General features: G+C 40.7%; 1 protein-coding gene across 1 annotated transcript in view; it reads left to right on the forward strand.

Annotated features, from left to right (window-relative positions):
* The first annotated feature begins 2,393 nt into the window (after nt 1-2,393).
* LRRN1 (leucine rich repeat neuronal 1) overlaps nt 2,394-12,258 on the forward strand; it is a 32,328-nt gene continuing 22,463 nt past the window's right edge. Inside the window, exon 1 of the mRNA XM_063291604.1 lies at nt 2,394-2,735. The gene's annotated coding sequence lies outside the window, so the exon portion shown is untranslated. The remainder of the gene's footprint in view (nt 2,736-12,258) is intronic.

The following is a 12,258-nucleotide window of genomic DNA, read 5'->3' on the forward strand; positions in this document are numbered from 1 at the left end:
TTTTCTCAGTATCTCAGAAGACCTTAAAAAGATTCTTGTTAAGGGGCTGAAAGGAATAGGAAGTATGTTCCTATATTCAGCAAGGTCTCTCTCTTTGCCACAGAATTGGCAAAGGAAGAATGAACAAATGGAGCAGCGAATTAAAGATACCTGAAGGTTGTTTGGGACATTTTGCCCTGAAGTTCTGTTCTGTGACACTGACAGGAAAACTACCACACTGTTAGATGTAACTCTTCATGGTAAGGGACAATGGTTACTTTATATGTTTCTTGCACCCATATAAATCTATTAGGGCTTTCACAGCAACTCTATATAGGCTCTGCATGCATATTCCTCAACAAGTGCTATCATATTGGTGAGAATGCATGGTATCTCCCCAATTTTATGATAGCTCCTCATTAAGGAAATATAGCCTTTCTGTTTCCCTTCAGGTAAGGACAGTTTTGCTTCACTCTTTGATGTGAGATTAGATTAATAGTTCTTCATTTGGAGTAACTTAATTTCTGTTGTGTTGTATATTGGTTTCATAGCTCCTAGATGAATTAAACTGTTTATGATTTTAATCACTGGAAATTTCATTGTATTATATTTGTAATTTCTTCATTGTAAATGTATTTGAAATTATTACATAAAACAGGGAAATAAAAAGAAGAATGGATGGGAGACAGCCAAAAGGAATAGAATAGACCATTTAAGTATTAATGTGCTAATTTAAAAAAAAAGGTGTGAGATGAATCCATGCTTGATCAGTCAGATGCATGCATGGGGTGCTGAAATAAAAAATAGGGGCATATTTTTTTTAAAAAAATAGTGGCGTTTAAGAGACATGCAGTGCAATGGCTCATAATTAAAAGAAAAAAAGAGGGGGGGGCGTCCTTCAGTCATCACAGGCCTTAAGTTAGTCAGCCTCTTGAATTGCATCTGGGAAATAGATCTTTCGGCAGGAGCATGATGTGGTCCCAATACTGTCTATTACCAGGTGGACCAGACAGGAAACATGACCAGATGAGCTAATTGTACTTTATTGTAAGGCTACACTGACAGAATCTTGCAGTCTGAAAGTACAATTCTCCCCGTCTCCTTTACACCCTGAGAAATTAGGGAGCGTCTCTTCTCAGTTTGTTGCCCCACCCACTATGCAGCTGCAGGCTATGCTGTCTCTTATCTGACCATTCCCTAGGCAGTATCTCTGGGCCCAGTCTCCCAAAGTCTTTCCCACATACCATTATAGTTAGTTGGCAGCCTGGGTGCACCAAAAGAAGCTTCAACCAAGAACACTTGCCAATGGTCTAATCATGCTGTGATCAGGTCCATCTGGCAACTAGATGGAACTGAGCCAACGTGTTCCTTGCCACTGCCACCACCTAGAAACCCAGAGGTAGTTCAGGATCGAGGTGTGCTCACAGACTGCCCATCTCCTGTTCAGCACTAGTAATCGGTCCTGAAGAGGCTGAATCTCTATCCAGATCTAGGTTTTTTCCTTCAGTCAGTCTGTTGAACACCAGAGACTTTTGAAGAGTAGCCCCCTAAGTGTGGAATTCTCACCTCCTGGTGACCCTTTAAGTATTGCCCCAGGGACATCTTTAAAAAGGGTTTAACAAGTATTCTTGGTTCTGGCTAGTCCTCTCTACTGTAGTACTGTAAACTGCCTACTAGTTCCTTGCCCTGAAAGCAGAGGCACCAGTATGCTAAAAGGCCAGAAAATGAAAAAGAAGAAAATGCTGACTTGTAGTGCCAAATCAAATTCTCTACCTGCTGCCTCATGTTATTAAGATATCAGTCTTTCCCTTACCTTGATCACTAAAGAATTTTAAAGTGATCAACCCCAGCCTTCTGGGACCCCGCACAAATGCACCGTTTGAAAATAAAGCCAACACCTATCCTAGAGCATGTGAGCAAATACACAGATTAACGTTTTGCACGTGTCCTTTCCAGCCAGCTTTGTCGCCGTCTTCTTTGCATTGTCTGCCGGCAGCACAAAACGAGAGAAGCCGCATCCGACCCCCTCGTTCAGGCCCCAGTGCCAGAGACCGGGAAGCGGCGTATGGAAACGGGGGAGGGGAGCAAGACGGTTCGCTCTTTCTTTCTTCCTTTCTTTCGTCCCCGCAGCCCCTCCGTTCCCACAGCTCCGGCAGGCCAAGAGCGCGCCCGGCCCCATTAAGCGAGGCGGCCTCTTCGTCCTTTGTTCCCAGCCCGTACAGATGGTGTCGGCCCGGGGTCTCTGGTGTATTGAGGCGGGGGGCGGGGGCAGCTGGAGGGAGGGCGGCCAATGGCCGGGCGGCTCGTCAGCTGACTCGCTTTGCTTACACCAGCTGCACGCCGGCTGCGGGCTGTGCAAACGGAGCTTAGGAAAGGAGGCGGCGAGGAACGGCGGCAGGAGGCGAAGCAAGCAAGCAGCAGGAAGGAAGAAAAAACACGATTTGGGGGACTAACCAGCCACGGCTTTTCAGAGTGGGAATTACCGCTACGATCGCCGCGTGTGGAGAAGGAGGAGAGGGCAACGCCTTGCCGATGTTCCTGGTTTCTTGTGTCGTAAGGTCGTAGCTTTTAAAACTTGAAAGGATGGAGCCTCAGTATTAAGCCTCTGTTACTCCATCCCCTTCTCCAAGGGTGGCGGCAGCTGTACCCGCTGGGCAGGGCCGGCAGCGGCTGGGGAGCATCTCTCCGGGGTTCTGTATGGGGAGATCCAAGAAGCGGTTCCCCCTCATCTGCCGCTCGTGCCCTTCCCGCCTTAGGTAAGTGCTTGCTTCTTGTATCGGGGCAGGAGGGAGGTGGCGGGCTTCCCGGCGAGGGGAGGGTTAACGGAGAAGTCCAAAGTACGGTAGAGTGAGTGTAAAAGAAGGCGGGGGGGGGGGGCGGGTGTCGCGCGTGGCTGCCAGGAGGAGGTGGGCGCGAGAGCGAGCGAGAGAACTGGCAAAGAAGCCCGGCGCCCTCGGTGTATGGAAGGTGATGGGTTTTCTCCAGGCAGGAATCTTGAGCGAGACCCCAAGGGACGTGAGCGAGAGACGTCACCTAGCAGCAGCTGCTGTCCTTTGGAAAGGTTGTCGAGGGACTCGCGCTTGGAAGACTTTCGGGAGCCAGGCAAAGGTCCCAAACTCTCCCGACGCTGACAGGAGAGAGAAGGGCTTAGAATAATGGGGAATGGCTCTTTCTCCCCGGGTGAAACCATTCCCCTCCCTCCGCTTTCGATTGTTGAGAAGCAGCGAGGGGCCCGTTGCCCGCTTACTTTGCCGAAGGGAAAGAATCAGGGGACGAGACGTGCGTGCGGGTTTCTAGGAGTTACTGTCTCTATCCAGCTGGTGGAGAGTCTAAAGGGAGCTGTTCCTGCCAGCGATGATTTAGTCCGGGCAGACAAAGTGTGGAAAGTTTGCCAGGCAGCGTCCTTTGTCCTTTCGGGCAAGAGGGAGGCAATGGTGGTTCGCTTTTTTTTTTTTTTTTTTCCCCTTTTTCATTTTCAAAAATTTTGAGGAGCCAGATATCCTGGTCTGAAGGTTTCAGCTAAAGACCGATTCCTCGCCCCCTGTTAAAAACATGCGGTCTGGCTGTCGTCCCGTTACCCATGAAGCCATTTATTGTTATCAAAGTTGTCCAAAAATTATTATTGCCTGGAAGTTTTCTTTGTCTCTTGTCCACAAAGGAAAAAAAAAATGTAAGGAGAGAATTTGTGTGGCAAGATGCTTTCTAGAAGGTCCTGTGGCACGGACTTGACTTTTGCTATTTCCCTCTTCAGGATGCGTTTTTTCGCTTTCCTCCCTAATTTGCTCCTTCTGCTTTTTCAGTGGATTTATGTGAAAAGCCAGAAGCAGGAGGCTGAACTTTTTGATTCTAATTTAGTCTGGGGAGAGACTGGTGTTGCCTGTCCAGGGACCAGCATGTGTGTCTCCCTAAATATCTGATTTGCATGCAAATGTGAGTGGGCCCTGGCAGATGTCTTGCCTCATCCATTCACATGAAGGTATTTAAAAAGACAAGGAGGCTTCAGTTTAACAATAGACCTTAAGAAAATAGCATAAAGGCTCAGTGTGAGGATCCCCCCTCACCCCGCCACCTTTCTGCTTAGAAATGTATATGGCTTTCTCTCTGGAATAGTTGACCATGATGTAATTAAACATACTCTGTTTGGGGAAGATTGCAACTTACTGATTCCAGGTTGTATTTCAAGTGCAAGGAGGCTCCTTGTATCTTTTCAAATGGGTTAAAATGATAAAGAGTGCTTAGGATAGGTGAAGATAACATCTGCCTATGAACTTGCATGCTTAAAGTGTTATGCAGATATGAGAACCTGGAAGTTCAAGTGCTGAGAAAAACAGCTGAGGTTCCTAAAAGTGAGGACTTGAGGCTTCCACAAGGTCACTTCGGCAGGCAAAGATGAGGAAGAGGCCTCCATATTGAAAGAGAATCCAGTTTCAAGGAAACCCTTTCTCATTTAGCAGAAGAAAGTTCTAGTTAGTTGAAAGAAGACAAGAACATACTAATCCGTGGTTAAAAATAAATTTTTATTTTGGGCCAAACTAGGACCCAACTTTCAACCTTTGTTTTTCAGTTCTTTCTTTTGTTTTGCCCAATATTATACTATCAATAAGCAATCTGTTCTTTACTTGATAAATGAAGTGAGCAGAACATATATTTATATACAAAACTATTTCTAATCAATATTGTGTTCTGTAAAATGTTAATGTAATGGTTTATACATTATTTTCAGAATGTGTATTACACTTTCTCAAACTGCATTCTACAGAAGAGTTTGCTTTAGTTTTTGATACTCCGAGCCTTTGTCATGAAGAGATTTTCTGTTTTATGCTAGTATTTTTACTGTATGTTCCCTTCCTCCAGTCACATGCATGACATTGATCCCAAATAAAAGACGCAGCAAGCTTTCTTACGTTCAAACCAGACAAGGCAGGATCCTAAAAGGTCTCTTTTTAATGGTGACCTTTAAAAAAAAACACTTCATTTTAAGTGCTAACATTAAGAGAGAGTTTATGCTCTTCCTTCACTTCTCCTAGACATTAGTTTGGTGGATAGCTGGCATATTTCACCTTCTGACATTGGGTAGCCCAGTTAGACAAAAGCATGCAGTATGGGCTGCAAGTGAATGGGGATGTATATGCCCCCTTGCATGCAAGGCACCAGTTGCTGCCTCTTTTGTTGAGCTGTATAGCTAAAATAAAAGACCCCATTTACCAAGAAAGCAGTTAACCCTTTGGGTCCAAGGTCTTATTGAAGAAGCCCACAAAGAACTGGGACGGGGGGAGGGGGGGAAGCATTGTGTTAAGTCATGATACGGTGTGGAAAAGCACAACAGATGTTGTCTGCTATTTTACATGCTTGACTGATGCTGAAATCCTCTTACCTGGGAGTGGCTCCCAGTTGAAGTCAATGAGGGTTTCTTCTGAGTATACTTTTATTGATTGATTTATGCCCCAGTTTGATACTGAAGTGAGTACTGAAGGTACTGTAGCTAATAGAATACAAAAAAAAATTAAAAAGTCAATGAGGGTTTCTTCTGAGTATACTTTTATTGATTGATTTATGCCCCAGTTTGATACTGAAGTGAGTACTGAAGGTACTGTAGCTAATAGAATACAAAAAAAAATTAAAAACCCTATAAAATTAACAATAAATTAGTCAGTATAGTCGATTAAAAATTAAAAGTCTACTGAAAGAGACAAGACATAGATGCTGCCTATGCACAGTGGTCTCCTTTTTTGTGACAGACTTAGCCAACCATTAATACACCAAGTCCAGATTTGGCTTTCAGCATTCCAATTACATTCCTTTTAGATCAACCTTTCCCAGCTTGGTGGCCTTCAGTTATTCTAGAGTCCAGTAGCCTGAAATATTATGACCAGCATTCAGACATGGCAGGAGTTCTAGTCCAAAAACTTATGGAGATCCTCAGGTTGGGGAAACCTTTCTAGATAGAAATGCTTGCATCTGTGGTGCCTTATTTGAATTTCTGTTCTCCATTCCTAACTAAACTGCAATCATGGAGTTGGTATCAGTGATCTGGTAACTTTATTTTGCTCTTTTTATAATAGGTATACAATACAATAGATGCCCCCAAAATCTTCCCTTTCTTCGCTGTACTAGTGTTAGTTCATGACACATCTTGCTAGGGTACTTGCTCATTACTATACTATAATGTTTCTTGCCAGAAACAGTGGAGCTTATACATAAATGGAATTTCGGTAACAGAATGCTTTAACTCCTAACTATTGAGATGAAGCAAGTTCTTCATGAAAGTGGAATGATAAAATCCAAGTATATGATAGTGAAAGTATATGCTTCATTATTGGCTTTATGATTTACATAACCAATAAAAAAAGGGCATTGCAATTTAGTACAGTGCAGAATCCAAAAATTGGTCCTCTTCTTAATCTGAATTTCCTAAAGTTCAAGGAAGTAGTCAGAGTTGTTAGCGGTAAGTTTCATATAATCATAAGAATTCCCTTTTTGGAAATAAACCAAATTACCCAAATAAATAAATAAATGAGGAAGATAATTAATTTATTTGACTAGGTCCCTGTATTACATCACAAGGAGATCTCAATATGACCTTGGCTAAATGTAATGTATACTATCCAGTCCAATAGAACTTTGGGTTTATTTTCTAAAGTTGACTTAAGCATAGCTAAAATCAGGAAAAAATCCATATAACTATCCTGGACAATATTAAGAAGAGGAGATCCCCTTCCTCTTTTAATTACTTGAATCCTAGAAATCATTAAAAAAAATCTGTGGCTTGTGGCTGTGGAAGGTTTCTAACAATATGATTTTAAGCAAATTTGCTTAAACTCCATCAGCTCCATAGAATTTTATAACACATAAAGGAAGAGAAAGTATGAGTTGGATGCAGACTCAGAAATTATTTTAACATTCATTCTTATTCGCTTAGAAAATAGATACAGCATAAACAGAAGTAATGAACATGGATATTCTGGATAAATGTTGCTTCCACTGCAGCTTTAATTTATATATATTTTTAAAGAGCTTTGGTTAAAAAAGCCAGTTATAAATTTGAAACTGAGGTTATACCAATTTATTAATTTATTTGTTGGAATTAATCACACCTTTCCTTCAGGACTTCAAGGTAAAATACACAGTCCTCCAGGTTTTTCCCCCATAACAACAACCTTGCGAGGTGGGTTTAGCTAAGAAAAAGACTGACTTGAAGTCATCCAGTGAGCTTTATAGCTAAGGGTGGACTCGAACCTGTGTTTTCCAGTCCAACATTTTTACCACTATTCTACACTGGTGCATTCATAGATATTATTCTTTCTGGCAGGCATGTGATTCCCACAGCTGTCCTTTCATTTGTGTATAAAACAGGAACATTGGTGTCATTTGTAGGTTACCATAGTTACATGAACAATATATGTGTGATGCTTCATCCATCCAAACTAAAAAGGTTTTTCAATTCTATGGTTGTGAAAAATTATACCAGGCAAGGGGAAACGTAGATGAAAGGTAGCTTTAAAGCACATACCTTAACTTTCTTCCCTTTTTACTCATTTTCCATAATAATTTCATCATTGAACTTTTTTCAGTTCAGTAAACATTAATTGCAACCAACTAGTTAATTAAGCACTTTATCCAAAAGACAGTTATATGTTCCAGGAACCTGTCACTGCTTGATAGATTCATGTCCCTGGCCATTTAATTCAAACATCTCATCAGATGATGAACAAATTTTGCAGAATTCTTGATTTTAATTTATAGCTTTACCATGTGGCTATAAGTAGATTTCCCTTATAAAAATAAAAACCATCTTATAATGGCATTGTGAGAGAAAATGCAGTAAAACTTGTAAACTTTTCCATTAAAAAAAACTTATGTAAATATCAGTGGTTTCTTGTTACTTGCATCTGAAAATGGGGAAGAAGAAAGGAAGCATGGCAATATGAGGGAGGTTCTTTGAAATGATACCTAGTAAATATGCTAAGGAAGAATCCACTTGTGAATTCAGAATAATAGGGAAATTATTTCCTTTTCTGTAATTAATATCATTAAAGATTTAAAACTGATTTGCTTGATTAAAACGTTAGCTGAACCATGTTACAGTACAAGATGCGGTCATGCTATCATGCTGTTAATAAGTATCCCTGGGATCCTGAAGTAATTAGTTGTTTAGTTTCTTAAAGGCTAGCTAATGAAACATCAGAACATTAACTTTTATATTTCGTAATATAAAATTATCTAGTAGATACTGTATCTGCTGGTTGTGAAGTTTAGACTTGGGTTGCTTGGTTTTTTCTCCATTGGTTGAATTAGTTTTAATTTGGATTGAAATAATAGATGATAGCTATTAAATGTCAGTAACATCGATGGGCAAATCTAAAACTGAGCATTAACATATTGGAAATTTAGTGTAACTAGCTGCTTTAGAACAGATCTGCAAATGCAGCCCTGATGGAAAACCAATGCCAGTTAAGGCTGCTTCATGTCTTCAGTGAATGAAGCCATCAAGACAAACCTTTGGGCGAAAACCTCAAGCCCCACAAAGCAGGTCAGCAGCAGGAGTGGCTTACCACTAGTTTTGAACTAAGTGGAGGAATACATAAACAGACTTCCCATAAGACCTTTCTGTCCCAAGGGGACAAGGTCTAAAACATTTATGATCAGAGTCTTCATAAATGCACCACAATGTCCAGCATTTCTGTTAAAAGGCTCAAATGAATATCAATTGTTAGATAATAATGTAGTGGTTAGATAATAATTTCAGTAAGATGCATAACATACTGGGAATGCTACTCGGTTTAGTCTGATTCAGCAAGAGAATTCACCTTATTCCTGTTTCTTTACTCATTGAACATGTTATACCAACAGTTAGTCCTCACTTAATGACCATTCGTTTAGTGATGGTTCAAACTTACGACAGTGCTGAAAAACCCGACTTACAACCAGTGCTCACACTTCCAACTGTTGCAGCATCCCTGCAGTAACGTGATCACGAATTGGGTGCTTGGCATCCAGTTCGCATTTATGACCGTTGCAGTGTCCCATGGTCACGTGATGTGATGGATTTCAGCAGTGCCGCTGGTTCTCAGGAAGGAGGGAGCACATCCCAAGGAGGTGGAGGAGATAAGAGGAGGCACAGTCTGGGAGGAAAACAAAGAGGTTCAGGATAGCCCTGCCTTAGAGTCTCCCAGGTTATTTCCCCTTAGGTTAGTTAGAATAGCTTTAGTGTGGCAAGATTCTATTTGGTATGAGCAAATAAAGAACTGGAGTTTGAATGGACTGACTCTTCATTGTTCTTGGGCTGAGACTGACATGCGATTGCTATTTTCAACCTTCCCGGCCAGCTTCTGGCAAGCAAAATCAATTTGGAACCATGTGATTCGCTTAACAACCATGTGGTTCACTTAATGACCATGGTGATTCACTTAATGACCACTGCAGAAAAGGTCATTAAATCGGGTTGGACTTACTTAATGACCTCTTCACTGAGCAACCAAAATTCTGGTCCCAGTTATGGTCGTTAAGTGAGGACTACCTGTATTAAGATCTGTTATACTTTACAATACAACAGAATCAACGTTAACCCCAGAGTAATTTAAAAACAACTCTAAACACTTAAAAACAGGAATAAAAAGTCTGATTTAAAAGTTATGACTTGGGACCATTTAAAAAGCCAGCAAAGAGGTAGGGTTCTAAACTTAGCCATGAGTGCACTTTGGAGAACTGGGCTGGCAAAACAGAGGGCAACTATAGGTGAACTTCCTCAGATTACCTCAAAGGGACAGATAAATCATATACAGGCTTCCTTTGCTTTATGTTAGGGTTACATTCCCTTAAAAAGAATTGGTTTAAAACAAATCCACATGAAGTGGGACCCTGAACCAGTGGAAGAAAGGGGGTGACAGGGTGTAGTGTCACATTTGGTAATTCAACTGCATTGAGAGATGTGCTCATAAATTTTAGAGCCTTCTTCTTAAGCACTACATTATCCAAATATTCTTGGTTGAAAATGATCAATCGCAAAGTAGTGAATTCATATAAAGCAAATTTTCTTAAAGCAAGAGAAAGACCTACAAAGCAGCATTCTCTCAGGCTTGATTCAAGTCATATAGGCTTTGATGATGATAACTGCATTTTGTGTCCTGCCCAGACACATTGGCAGTCAGTGGGCTTTAAAGATTTTAACTAACGTTTTCTATCTTGTCCGGAAACAAATTGGCAGCCTATGCAATGCTTTTAGCACAGGTATAATATGGTGTCTATGAATTCTTCTAAAGATTAGGCTGGCATGTATTAATGGAAGTTTGCAGAGCAGACATAAAGGCAGCCTTTATCCCATAGCTAATTGGGAAGCTAGCTTGACATGGGCAAGTTAACTTGTTTCTTTCAGAAGCAACCACTCTTTTCAATCACCTCACCAATTGTCTATCTCCAAGGGATGTGATTTCTGAAGAAGTGGTCTCATAATTGTCTTCTTTAAACAAGGCATCCTCATCTCCCTCAGAGTGACATTGATGGTGTTAACTTAGGCAACTCTAAGAGCTTAAAAGCTAGATGTTGCAAGCTACACTGGGATGAATTCAGAAGAGTCGAAATATTCTTTTCCATGTTAGCAGGTGTCAAAAAGTGAAACTGCTCTAAAACTAAATATACAAGAAGCATTACCCGTCAACCCTCATAACTGATTCTTCATTAGAGGTATCATCCAATCTGGCTTGTATGCAAGTAAGTTTGTTCAAACACTCATACAAAAATTGATTAAAAATAAGCTTCTAAGAGTTCAGTAACTGAATTGGGGGGGAAAGAAATGGGGACATTAGTCCTCATGGCACAAAATAACTCAGCGGGTCATTCAGTACATGCTGAAGGAAACTTCCTTTTTGCAGCACACTTTAATGCAACAGAAACTTTACAATAAGATTTATGCTCTGCCCTCTTGGAGTTAAGTCTTTCTCCATATGCTCTAGCCTTCTATTTCTTGCTTCAGCTCCCAAAGTTCTACCATATGCAGTGTAAAGATCTTTGAAGTAGATCACAGAGATCACAATAAAACTTCACCTAGAAGTTTTATTGACAGCCCTGCCAAGTTCCCTATTTCAGGTACCAAGTAGGGTGTCAATAGATTGGTAAGCCCAGCCACAATCCATTCCAAAATGTCATGAAATCCAAATGAATCTATTAGTTGTTTTGGTATACAATCCTAATAGGACCACCAACCTTTCAGTGGTAAGACACCAATAAACCTAACTTGGCAACCTATTCATGGGCAGGGAGGAGACCCAAGATGTCCCTATCCACTGAAAACCAGAACTAATTGAACATGTGTCAGCTGAGATAGCCACAAAAGGAAGATGATTCTTCATTTAAGGTGGTTAGAGAATTGTGCATTATTTCTGTCAGAAGCCAAACTCCAAAAAAAGGACAGAGCCAGGAGAAAAATACACATTTATATTATTTTGAATAATGATTCAAATTAACTGCCCGTAAAATAAGGTGCTCCATGTACAAAATTAATTAGTCCCCATCTGCATGGTTCAATCTTGCAGATACAAACCATTCTCACATATGCAGTACATACACAGAGGGAACCACATACAGAATCTGTCCCTCCTTTTGGCAGAAACTGCAAAAGGAAGAGAGAAAAAAAGAACGGATAAGATGGGCAAAGGAAAGCAGTAATTAAGGAAAGGGAGAGAAAGTAAGTTTAGACATTTATATTTATATTTTTATTATTTTAATATTGGTGATTTTATGATGTTAGGTTTTAAGGTGAATTTTATTGTAAACCGCCCAGAGTCCCCCTTTTAGGGGAGATGGGCGGTGATAGAAATGTGAATAATAAATAAATATTGCAAAGGAGTTAGCATAAATCCACCAAACAGTGCCTCCAAAGCATCTCATCTTCAGGCCAGTCTTCAGAGGCATCCATGCTTTGCAGCAAGGACTGTATAATCATTTGCACTACATAGTAATTCCTTTGTTTTCAACAGTTTCTTCTCTTCTTATGGGCAAATGTAACATGCCCCAATTCCCAGGTAAGGGAGTAGAACTTTTTCTCCCTATTCATAAATATGACTTTTGTCGTGGTTGCTATAAATTCCTAGCCCCCTGCAGACAAATTAGTCCCAAAGTAGATACCAAAATTTCCCAACACCTGCAACTTAGGGTATTCCAATACTGTTTTGTCTCACATTGTGTTGGTTTTTCAACCTCAATGCTGCCAATCATAGGTATCATCTTCTTCCTAAATTTGCCATTTTTAATTTTGACAACATAGTTTGCAGTATCATATTCTGT

This window comes from Candoia aspera, chromosome 2 (assembly GCF_035149785.1).
Source record: "Candoia aspera isolate rCanAsp1 chromosome 2, rCanAsp1.hap2, whole genome shotgun sequence".
Classification (NCBI taxonomy): Eukaryota; Metazoa; Chordata; class Lepidosauria; order Squamata; family Boidae; genus Candoia; species Candoia aspera.